Below are 13,231 nucleotides of genomic sequence, written 5' to 3'. Positions count from 1 at the left end.
CCAACTAGAAAGGACAAATTGCGAGATTTGATACTGGGAAATGAGGTGGACCAAGTGTTTTGGTGGAGCAAGTAGGTAAGAGTGATTATCATATCATAAGGTTTAGACTCGTAAGGCAGAAAAGCAAGAAATGATGTAAGGTAGAATGACTCGATTGAAAGAAGTTTAATTTCAATACGTTGAGAATAAATCTAGTCAGGATGAAATGGAGCTAACGATTTACAGTAAAACTGTAATGGAACAATGGGTTATCTTTGAGGAAGGGTTACTTCAGGTACAGGCTAGGTACATTCAAACAAGAGCTAAATGTAGATGAACCAAAAGAGGGATGACGAGGGAGACAGACCTTATGATGAAACAAAAAAATACAGTGTATGATGCATGTCAGGTGAATTGTTCAAGTGAGAAGAAGGCAAAATGCAATAAGTTGAGAGGGGAGGTGAAGAAGAAAATAGGGCTGGCAAAGGGAGCATGTGGGAATGGAATGGCACTCGACATATAAGGGAACCCAAAAATCATTTACCACAAGTCATCTGAGTACCTTTTATCAGTGTTTATTAAGGAAGAGGAATTTGACAGAATATCAGCATAAGTGGAGAGATTAGAGGCAACTGATAGGGTAAAATCAGAGAGGGAGGAGGTACTGGAAAGGCCGGCTATCCTTAGGGCAGATAAGTCACCTGGTCTGAACGTCTTGCATTCCTGGCTGTTAAAGGAGGTCGGGGTGGAGATAGTGGAAAGGCTTTCCATAAATGTTAAATCTTCCCTAGATATGGGAGAGGTGCCAGAGGATTGGAGAGTGGCAAATATGACTTGCTTATTCAGGAAAGTGTGTAGGGACAGTCCTAGCAGCCACAGGCCAGTTAGTTTCACAACAGTTGTAGTTCAGGCTTTAGAAGCAATCATCAGGGTAAAGATCAGCAGACACTTGGAGAGGTGTGAGTTAATGAAGGATAGTCGGCATGGTTTTGTAAAAGGCAGATCACGCTTGACTAATCTAAATTAATTTTTTGATGAAGTAATACAGAGGTTGAAAGAAATGCAATTAATGTTGTCGATGTGAATTTTAAGAAAGCATTGGAAAAAGTATCACATAAAAGGCTGGTTAACAAAACTGAGGCTTGTGGAATAGAAAGATTAGTGTCCAGTTGGATAGAAATGGCTGTTTTTCAGACTGGGTGATGGTATGCATTGGTGTTCCCTGAGAGTACTGCTTGAACCACTGTGTTTTTTTTTGCAGTATATAAATGGCTTGGATCTTGGAATCCAGAGCACAATTTCAAGATTTGCTGATGATAACAAACGTGAAGGAGTGGCAACCAGTGAGGATAATATAAACTGCCTGCAACTGGACATAGATAGGCGAACAGAATGGGCAGCCAAGTGGAAGATGGAATTTAATACAGATAGGTGTGAAGTGTTGCATTTTGGCAGAAGGGATAGGGTCAGGCAATATAGAATTAATGGCTCAATTCGAGAGTGAGCAGGTACAGAGGACCTGGGCGTGCATGTGCATCAATCTTTGAAGGTGGCAGGACATGTCGAGAGATTGGTTAGTAAAGCATATGGGATCTTGGGCTCCATAAATAGACATAGAGTACAAAAGCTGGGAAGTTATGCCAAACATTTATCAAGCTCTAGTTAGGCCCCAACTACAGTGTTGTGTCCAGTTTTGGTCACCAGAATCTGAAGGATGTGAGGGTCATTGAGAGGGCGTGTAGGAGATTTGCATAGTGCTTTCAAGGATGGGAGATATTAGTTACGAGTTTAGGCTGGAAAATCTGTGCTTGTTTCCCCTGGAGGAAAGTAGATTGAGGGAAGATTTGATAGAGGTGTATGAGATTATGACAGGCTTAGACAGGAGAGACAAGGAGAAACTGTTCACATTAACTGATGGTCTATGTACTAGTGGACATAGATTGAAATTTTTAGGCAAGAAATGCGTGGGGATTATGAGAAACAACTCTTTACACAGTGAGTGGTAATGTCCTGGCACTCTCTGCCCAAGACAGAGGTGGAAGCAGAGACAATCAATGATTGCAAAAGGCAATTTGAAAGGAACTTGATGGAAATAAACTTGCAGGGGCCCGGGGATTGAACACGGGAATGAGACTGACTGGATTGCTCCTCAGAGAACCGGCATGGACTTGATGAGCTGAATGATTCCATCACAATCCCCTTGAGTTTCTTGAAAATTTCAGAATGAAGGAACACAGGGTGTTTCTTTGGTTTTTGGTGTTACAGCCAGTTACACTAAAAATTGTGCACGTTGCAGTGAAATGCAATGTAATTGGTGATGCTCTGTCGAGAGTTTGAAGAAGGGCTGTCCGTGAGATGGAAAGTTCTGAGTTATCATTTTATGATGTTTGAATCTTGCTAGTCATAATTGTCATATTTACTTGCTTTTGTTATTGGTTAAGCGCTTTTGATTTTGTAAATGCATGATGTATTATGGAATGTGTAAATGTTACCTGCACAGTATGTAATCCGCTATGTGTTAGAATGCTTATGGAATTAAGAACTTGCTGTATTTCTGAATTGTTGTAAAGAAAACTTTACTACAGTAAAGCTTTCTTTTTCCCAAGGAGGGACGTTTTATGGAATCGGCACTTTGTGGGACCAGTGGGGGAGTGTGTCTGAGGTGTTGTCTGAACAGATGACTTGTTTAGTTCTGTTGGTCCACTGACCCTGGTTTCCAGGATTGTTCTTTTTGCAACAGACACGAACTGAAAAGGAAACTAAAACTGAAACAGAATCTGAAATAAAACTTCAGGTTTCTGGAAAATGAAACATGTTGGAACCAAATAAATGGGTACGGAGCAATCCAAGCTCAGATCTCACAGGGGCTGGAGGACAGGCAGGTTGAAGAAAGTGAAGACTGCATTCTGGGCAAACACTATTTGCTGCAGCTGTTTCTGTTACTTAAGGTAACTGATTAACCAGATGCGGACATATAGTGCACTGGGTTGTCACTGAAGAGCTCGGATAAAGGTAAAACTGGTGGAACAGTGCCAGCAAGACTGTTGTCAGCAGTGTTGAGGAGGTTCTTGAGAGTTGCACCATGTTGCTGAAGACCATACCCCTGGGGTTTGTGTTGAAGTGGGACTGCTGTCAGATAAGAATCAGTGGCTGCATCTTGGAAGAAAGGAGCTGGAAGTTCTGAGCTTTGAAGAACTTTGTGGCAATAATTGGTGCTGTATATGTTGAGTGTAATGCCTAGTAAATCTATGAGATCTATCTTTGTTGTATCAGAGAGTAAATGTGTAATTTGTAATATATATATAGATGGTGATTTGTCTGTTAATTATTGTTTAATTAATGCTGATTTTGATTCGATTGTTAAAGGAAAAGTTATGAAATGAAATAGTGCCCTTTAGTTTTTTTTTTATTGAGGTTTATTCAGTAAATTCTATTCTTTTGATTTGTTGATCACCATGGGGATCATAACACTGGGTAGAGAAACATTCACTCAGTACTCAGAGGCTACACTGATTGGGTACTGAAACATTCATTCAATACTCAGAGGGGATACTGAAAAAGCACAGAAACACCCCTTCAGTAAGCAACCAGGCCAAAAACAATCCTTCAAAACTCAGACGGCAATAGGTGCAGAAACAGTCCTTTAGTGTACAAAGGGCAGAGTGAGTTGTTACAGAATCACTCCTTTAGTATTTAGAAGGCACATCGATTGGGCACAGAAGCACTCCTTTAGTATTTAGAGGGTACAGTGACTGGATACAGAAACACTCCTTTAATATTTAGAGGGCATGGTGACTGGGAACAGAAACACTCCTTGAGTACTCAGAGGGCGAAGTGACAGGGTACAGAAACATTCATTCAGTACTCAGAGGGCACAGTAACCTGCGAAAAAAATACACCTTCAGTAGTCAGAAGGCACTGCATGCAGAAACACACCTTCCATACTCTGAGACCCAGGGAATGGGTACTAAATCTCTTCTTCAGTACTCAGAGGGCACTGGCAACTGAAACACTCCTTCAGTGCTCAGTGGACAGAGTGACGGGGTATAGAAACAGGCTTTCTGTACTCAGAACTACTGGTTACAGAAACGCTCCCTCAGTGCTCACAGTGCAGGATGATGGGGTGCAGAAACATTCCATCGTTACTCAGATGTCACACTGACTGGGTACATATGCACTTCTTCAGTATTCACAGGACACACCATAAAAGTATAGAAACACTCCTTCAGTACTCAGTGAACAGTAAACTGGGATAGAAACACTCATTCAATACTCAGATGGCGATGGGTACAGAAACACTCCGTCAGTGCTCAGAGGTCTGAATAACCTGGTACAGAAACACACTTTCAGTACTCAGAGGGCACAGTGGCCAGGTAGCAGAACATGGTGATCTTCAATCAGCTGCCTGTGATTTGTTCCCACCCGAATTTCCTTTCCATTCAATGGAAGGAAAGTTGGCTAGTGTGATGAAGTCTGCGGTGTGCTGGACAAGTGGGACAGCATGTGCAAACTGTTCTCTGAACAGATGACTTGTAGAATGTTTTGGCTGGTGCAAAGGCCCTGGTTTGAAAGCTTGTTTTTTTCTTCTTCTGAGAAGCCCTAACTGAAAAGGAAACTAAACCTGAAACTGAATCTGAAGATCAAACTGAATCTTAAGGTTTCTGGGAAGACCGGTTGAAACCAGATAAAAGAACACAGAGACATTTAAACACAGATCCCGCAGGAGTGGAGTTCAGGCAGACTGGAAATAGTGAAGGGTGAATCCAGGAGTTGGCCATTGGCAAATACGAATTTCTGCAGCTGTTCCCTGCAATTATTTAGTGTATTGGTGAGGCCACACCTGGAGTACTGTGTGAAGTTTAAGTCTTCTTACCCAAGGAAGTACACAATTGCCCTCGAGGAAGTGCATTGAGTTTTCACTAGATTGGTTCTGGGGTGAGGAGACTGTCCTATGAGGAGAGATTGAGTAGACTGTGCCTATGTGCCTTAGAGTTTAGACGAATGGGAGGTAGGCTTATCATAATTCTTTTCAAGTGGCTTGACACAGTAGATGCTGAGAAAATGTTTCCCTGGCTGTCGAATCAGGAACATGAGGTCACAGTCACACAATTAGGGTGCACCCATTTAGGACTGAGGTGAGGAGAAATTTCTCCACACAAAGGCTTGTAAATCTTCGGGATTTTTTAAAATCCTGAGAGCTGTGAATGCCAAGTCGTTGCATCTAATTAAACCAGAGGTCGTTGGAATTTTGGGTACTAAAACATACGGGATTAATGCAGGAAGGCAGAGTTGAGCTCGAAGATCAGCGATGAGCTTGTTGAATGACGAACTAGGTTTGAACGGCCTAATGGCACACACCAGCTTTTATTTCTCATGTTTTTATCTTCTAAAGTTAGCACTGAATAGTTTCCAAGTTGGGATAACGACAAGAGCTCGAGTTATATTTCAGAACCTAAGTTTCACATTTTGTTAGCTCGGAATTCTTGATTTACGAGCTATTCTTTACTTTAACCATTTGCACGCTTCCTTGGGTTTATTCAAGTCTCCTTGAACTTTGCATAAATATTGTTTCTCTCTGTACAGCCTTTTGTCGATCTAAAATTTCTTGCCAAAACACCATTTTTATGCATTGGATTCTATCGCAGCTCCACGAAAAGGTCGGTCAGTCTGAGTGACACCTTATTGCAGGGATTGGCTTTTATGAAGTTCATGTCTTAGAGAGGCATGTTTACATCACTTATAATGAGAACATTTAATCATTTGAGAAAAGCTTTTTTTAGCTGTGAAAACCTGTTCTCGTGTCTTTAATAACAACACGGAGACAAGGAGAGCACTGATAATATTTCTGAAGAGATCTCGGTGCTTTATCCCAGCAAACAAAAGCACGGCCATTATTCTACCTTAGTAAGACTGGGTATACGAAACTCATACCACTATTTGGATCAGGGTGCGATATGTGAAAAGCTTTGCTTCTTAAATTTGTGGCTTGAAACCATGCGTTTACTATTTAACACATTGGCTCTTTCTGTTTTCCCAGAGTTTAGTACGGCTTTGTGAACCCGACTTTAAGACCATTGCAGCCTTCTCCTTTACTTTATTTGCATGCTGCTCTCCACAGCCATCTTCTCCACAGATATGCCCAGCGTCCACCTCCATGCTGACAAACCCCTTTACCAATATTCTTTTGATTCCAAAAGTTCTTCTGCTTTTATACTGCCTATCTGAAGCCAAGTAATGAATGGGTCTGATATAATATTGTCTCAATACTGACAAGTAAAACCACCCCACTTATCACCGAATAAAACTCTATGCTCCTTCCCTAACTTGTGGGTTGCTTGCTCAGTCTGAACTGGATCCTGTGCAAGTAGAGTGTCTTCCTTGACACTGGATGACTTTCAAACCGCATGTGATGTTCAGAAAATAATTCATTTCCATCAACACAATATTTCCTTCATTCCTCATACGTTATCCTATCTAAAATTTAATTATTTCTCTGCTCTTTCCGCACCTTAAGACTTGGCTGAATTTATTTCACCTTATCGGCCTTCGAAGCTCCCTCCTAACAAAGGTCCAACTCTTTCAAAACTCCGCTCTTCCCACTATGTCCTGCTCTATGACTGTCATTCCCATCCTTATCAGTATCACTGTTTGCAGTGCGCAATACCTTGAATTTCGAATTGTGCTTTTCTGCTCTTTGTACTGACGTACGCTACCCTGTGCGGGATTGTTTATAATCTAATAGGTTACAAACTTGGAATCAGTAAAAGGGCATCAAGGGACAGTGAACACAGAGGGCTACAGTAAAGGAGGAAGTGTTGTAATCACGACATGATTCAATGGAAGGTTTAGAATATCCATTGTAAAGCTGGAAAATGGAACAGTACAGGTCATTAGTAATATCTTTTATGAGTTTGTTCTATGTGATACAGGATAGCACATGATTTAGATTCGTTCATTGCGATCCTGTAGGATTCTTTCCTAACAAAGGTAGATGTGTCGTTAATTTGATGCCAATTTAAGAAAATGAATTTTATTGAAAACTCTCTATTAAAAAAAATGTCTTAGATTGGCGATGTCATGTCTGGTTGCGATTACTGAAACTCTGGAAGAAATTATGACTATTTATAGCCATACAAAGTTGTCTTATCGTCTACTGATAAAAGGTCAGGTCCTCTGCATTCCAGTGAGAATCAAGAATGTATGTGGAACCTTGTCACCTACTGGTTCAATGGTAAATGACACGTCAGGATCATATGATAATAATTTCCAACTTAATCGGTTCTCTTTTCCATTATCTATAACTACTCAGAATTCATGTTCCCACAGTTTGTGGTCAGTGGTGAAAGAATGCTGCCGGCTGCTGCCATTGACAAAAGTGCCACAAGGATTTGGCCAACTCTAGCGTGTAGATTACTTCTGTTTCAAGGGAATTTTGCATTTGACTCTATTTTTAAGGTATGCGTGAGATCCAAGAGCAGGCTTGCTGCAGTAAAGTTGTTTAGCCAATAAGGTTGTAGAATTCACACAGACAGCAAAGCAGGAAGTAAAAAAAACCACAATTCACATTTTTATGATTGGAGAGAAAGCAAATTAAAGATTGGGACATACACCACGGATTAAGGGGGAAGTTGAAATATAATAAACAAAATATTAAAAAAATGAAAATATTGCTGGTTATTTTATGAAGATTATGAGCTGTCTTGATGGAATAAATAAGAAGGCCCTATTCCTCTTGGTTGAGGGGTCCGTAACCAGGCGGCATAGATTTCGGATGAGGTATGAGATTTAGAACGGAACTTTCTTCCTCAAGCGGGTGGTGGGCATTTGAGACTCACTGTCTGAAAATGTGGTAAAGGCAGAAACGCTGATAACATTTAATATGTTCTTGGAAATGCACTTGAAGTGCCCTAACCTACAAGGTGATAGACCAAAGCGGGATTAGGCTGGGGAGCTACTTGTTAACCTGCGTGGACATGACGAGCCAAAATGGACCGTTGTGTGTTGTAAATGTCTATGATTTCTATGACTTGCTTTTAAAAATCGTGCAACTTTTTTATATTGTTCCAAACGAATGAGTTTCCACCGATGTAAAATTAATTTTCAGGACCAGAACGGTTGTTCTTGGTACGTATGACTTAGCATGCTTTTCGAACTCAATTACTACCGATTGAACAAGGATTAACACTTTCATTGTTTTTACAGCGAGAATGATGGGTAAAAAGATGAAATTCTTCTCAGATTACTGATTTTGCACAGTTTCCAGCTGCGAAGACTGCAGGACAGCAGCCCATGCCGGAGCAGAGTGTCACTGCGCATGTACGGTCGCTAGACATTGCTGTCAGTTTTACACAGTAACTACAGAAACTCTTCGGGCTGAGTACAACCGCAAGTTGCAGCCATTACCTTTCCACAGGAGACGTGCTCCTCTGACTCTTTTCTCCTTGAGCTGCCCTGTGACTGTGGACTGGGCGACGACGCCTCTTCTGGCGTTCCAGTTTCGGGGAGGGTTCAGTCTAACTCACCTGATATCGTGTTATTGGGCTTCAAAATCCAGGACACCAGTGTGTGCACAAAGTGAAGCAAGAAAGGGGGAATTGAATTCCAATTAAGAGGGTTCCATAACTGGCATTTCTGTTCATTTATCCTGGAACTGGTGAATGCATTAATATTGAAGAGAAATAAGTAGAAGAATGATATGTAATTTTACATAATCAGGAAATTTTTCCCTTAGGCAGATTGAAACGGCAGTTCTATAACTTCAGGAATGTGTCAGCAGAGACTGTGAAATGCTTAGAATTAATCAGACTGACAGCCACCACAGTGCACAGCCACGATGGTAATTTTGATAATCACTTACCCCAGCAAAATTCATCCCATTGCAGGTGGTCAGGACACTGTAACCTGACAGTGGATTGGGAGATGGAGAGATCAATGAGCCTGAAAGTTCTCACATGTACGGCACAGTGCATTCCACCACTGAGAGATTGGTAAGAGCACTTCAATCAGAAAGTAATGCTGCAACATGTTTGTTAAAATGCCTGTAACTAATATCAGTTGTTATGTAACTCCCACTGTCCCACTGGAGGATTGCCTCAGGTATTAATAAGGAGTTGGATCCCGCTCACAGCCTCATTGTGTGCCAGTCGGACTTGCTGTTCATATCGGCATAGCTTCACTCCGAAAATGGGGTTGGCTCCAATTCTGTACTTAAAAGAAATCGGCTTTCCGATTATGGCACTGTTTGGCGTCCCTGGTAAGTCAAAATTATTACTTTTCGTTTTGTGTGTTATTGCTCTTGCTTAAAGTTTTGAAAACGAAACGGATTTGTCTCGGGGGACATCGGTGCTCAGTTGCCTATGTTCTGATATCACATTCCTGAATTAATTTATCTGTCTCTGTGCTATTTGCATTGGACTATCTTTACGAACATCTTTTGTCATTGTGTCATATACTCATACCTTTATTAAGGAGCCAGACTTCGGTTTAGTGGAAGGATACCCTCTCTGAGCCACTATATGTTTTTATTCATTCATAGGATGTTGGTGTCGTTGACAATGCCAGCATTTGTTGCCAATCCCTAAATGCCACTGAGAAGGTGGTGATGAGCTGCCTTCTTGAACCGCTGAAGTCCATGTCGGGGAGGTGCACCCACAGTGCTGTTAGGTAGGGAGTTCCAGGAATTTGAACCAGAAACAGTGAATGAACAGCGATATATTTCCAAGTCAGAATGGTGTGTGACTTGGAATGGATCTTGCAGGTGGTGGTGTCCCAATGCGTCTGCTGCCCTTTTCCATCTGGATGGAAGAGGTTGTGGATTTGAAAGGTGCTGTTGAAGGAGGCATGGTGAGTTGCTGCATCTTGTAGATGGTACACAATGTTTCCACTATGCCTTGGTAGCGGAGGGAGTGAATTTTTAATGTTGTGGATGGGGTGCTGATCAAGCGGGCTGCTTTGTCCAAGATTGTGTTAAGCTTCCTGAGTGTTGTTGGAGTTGCACCCATCCAGCCAAGTAAAGAGTATTCCACCACACTCCCGACTTGTGCCTTGTAGATGGTGGACAGGCTTTGGAGAGTCAGAAGTTGGATTTCTTGCAATTCCCTGCTCTAACCTGCTCTAGTAACCACAGTATATATGTGATTGCTGCAGTTCAGTTTCAGGTCAATAGTAACCCCCAGGATGTTGATAGGAACATAGGAACGTAGGAAGTTAGGAACTGGAGTAGGCCATTCAGCCCCTTGAGCCTGTCCTGCCATTCAATGCAATCATGGCTGATCCGCAGCCTAACTCCATATACCTGCCTTTGGCCCATATCCATTAACATTCTTGCTTAACAAAAATCTATCTGTCTCTGATTTAAAATTAACAACTGTTCTAGCTTCAACTGCTGTTTGTGGGAGAGAGTTCCAAACCTCTACCACCCTTTGCGTGAAGAAATGCTTCCTAACATCTCTCCTGAATGGTCTGTCCCTAATTTTAGACAATGCCCCCAAGTTTTAGAATCTCCAACCAGTGGAAATAGTTTATCTTTATCTAGCCTATCTTTTCCTGTGAATATCTTCAAGACTTCGATCAGATCACCCTTAACCTTTTAAATTCTAGTGAAAACAGGCCTAATTTGTGTAATCTCTCCTCATAACTTAACCCCTGTAGTCCAGGTATCATTCTTGTAAACCTACGTTGCACTCCCTCCAAGTCCAATATATCCTTCCTAAGGTGTGGTGCTCAGAACTGCTCACAATACTCCAAGTGGGGTCTAACCAGAGTTTTGTACAGCTGCAGCATAACCTTTAGTCTTTATACTCCAGTCCTCTAGATATAAATCCTAGCATTCCATTAGCCTATTTGATTATTTTCTGCACTTGTTCATGGCATTTTAAAGATCTATGAACCTGAACTCGCCCAAGTCTCAGTGGACATCCACTGTACTTAACCTCTTCCCATTTAGAAAGTACCCTGCTCTATCCTTTTTTGGTCCAAAATGGACTTTACACTTGCCCACATTGAAGTCCGTCTGCCACAGTTTTGCCCATTCACCTAGTCTGTCTATAATCTCCTTGCAATTTTATGCTATCATCTAGACTGTCTACAATGCCGCCTAACTTTGTATCATCAGCAAATTTGGATATATGACTTACTATACCATCATCCAAGTTGTTAATGAATAATTGAGGCCCCAACACAGATCCCTGCGGGACACCACTAGTTACATTCTGCCGATCAGAGTACTTACCCATTATCCCCACTCTCTGTCACCTACCACTCAACCAACTTCCTAAACATGTCAATAATGTGCCCTCAACTCCATGGGCTTCTACGTTAGTTAACAGTCTCTTATGTGGGACTTTATCAAATTTTATCCTTCTGGAAGTCCCTATAAATAACATCCATAGACATTCCCCTGTCCACTATCTTAGTCACCTCTTGAAAACATTCAAAGAGAATTCTCAGGCATGACCTTCCTGTCATGAATCCGTGCTGGGTGCCCCTCATTAACTGAAAATTTTCTAGGTGTTCAGTGACCCTATCCTTGATTATAGACTCCAGCAACCTCCCCACCACAGATGTCAGGCTAACTGGTCTGTAATTTCCTTGGTTCCCCCTTTCACCCTGAATGTGGGGAACTCTGAAAGACTATATTTAGGGCAGCTACAATGTGCTCCCCTATTTCCTTTAACACCCTCGGATGAAAACCGTCAGGTCCTGGGGATTTCTCACTCTTTAGTTCCATTAATTTGCTTGTTACTGATATTTTACTTACGTTAATCGTATTAAGTCCCTGTCCCCTATCGGCTATTAATTTTTTCGGGACTTCTGGCAAGTTATCCTCCTTTTCAACTGTAAATACTGAGGCAAAGTAATTGTTCAACATGTCTGCCATTTCACCGTTATCAATAACAATATCTCTAGTTTCATCTTTTAGTGGGCCTACATTGCTTTTGACCACCCGTTTTCCCTTTATGCAACTATAACATTTCTTATTGATTTTGATGTCCCTTGCAAGTTTCCTTTCATAATCCCTTTTAGGAGCTTTTATAAGCCGCCTTGTGACCCTTTGCTGGTCTTTGTATCGATCCCATTCGACCGGATCTGTGCTGCGTTTTGCAATTTTGTAAGCCCTTTCTTTTAGTTTTATGCTTTCCCTAATCTCTTCAGTTGTCCGTGGCTTTTTTTTCTGTGAAGTGGAGCGTTTTCCTCTCAGGGGTATATATTTCGTTTAATGTTTCTTTAAATATTCTCCACTGTTCTTCAGTCGTTTGACCCATTAATAGATCTCCCGAGTTTACCATGGACAGTCTCTGTCTCATCCCGTTAAAGTCAGCCTTACCCAAGTCTAAAATTCTAGTAGCTTATTCGTGCTTTTCACTTTCAAACGCTACCTTGAATTCGATCATGTTGTGATCACTATTTGATAAATGTTCACACACAGTTAATTAAATTTGGCTCATAACTCATAACTAAATCTAATATTGCCTGTCCCCTTGTTATCTAGGATATATTGCTGTAGGAAACTATCCCGGCCACATTCCATAAATTCACTACATTTCTGACAGGTGCTAGTCTGCCTCTGCCAATCTATGTGTAAGTTAAAATCCCCCATTAATACTACTTTGCCTTTGTTACACACTTTTCTAATTTGTACATTTGTACAATCTAACACCTCAAAACTGCTAGCAGGGGGTCTATACCCAACACCTATTGCAGTTTTAGATCATTTTCTGTTCCTCAGTTCCACCCATAGGTCTCCACTGGATGCTATCCCCTCATTATATGCTCCCTCACCAATGAGGGGATATTATTTCTAATCAGTAAGGCTACTCCACCCCCTCTGCCATTTTTTCTGTCCCTCCTGTAAACATTATAACCAGGTATATTTAGTTCCAGGTCCCGAACATCCTGCTGTCACGTCTCCGCAATGGCCACCACATCATAATCTTCCATTTGAATTTGCGCATGCAGCTCATCTAGTTTGTTCCTTACACTCTGTGAATTTGTACATTGAGCTCTTATTTGGGCTATACCCCCTAACCTTTCCCTCAGCATTGATGCTTTATTCACCTGTTTATTATTTCTCTCTTCTGGTTTAACCGGTATAGGTCTTACAGTTTTGCCATTACCTGCAGTTCCTGAAGTAGGGTTCCTGACTGTTTCTTTACTCTCTGCCCTGTTACTTGTTTTTGAAACTGTATTGACTTCCCCTGAGGCCTCCTCCTCCTCCCCCTCCCCCCATTTATTAGTTTCAAGTCCTTGTGAC

The sequence above is a fragment of the Heterodontus francisci genome, chromosome 29 (genome assembly GCF_036365525.1).
Source record: "Heterodontus francisci isolate sHetFra1 chromosome 29, sHetFra1.hap1, whole genome shotgun sequence".
NCBI classification, from domain to species: Eukaryota; Metazoa; Chordata; class Chondrichthyes; order Heterodontiformes; family Heterodontidae; genus Heterodontus; species Heterodontus francisci.
This window is presented reverse-complemented; position numbering follows the sequence as displayed.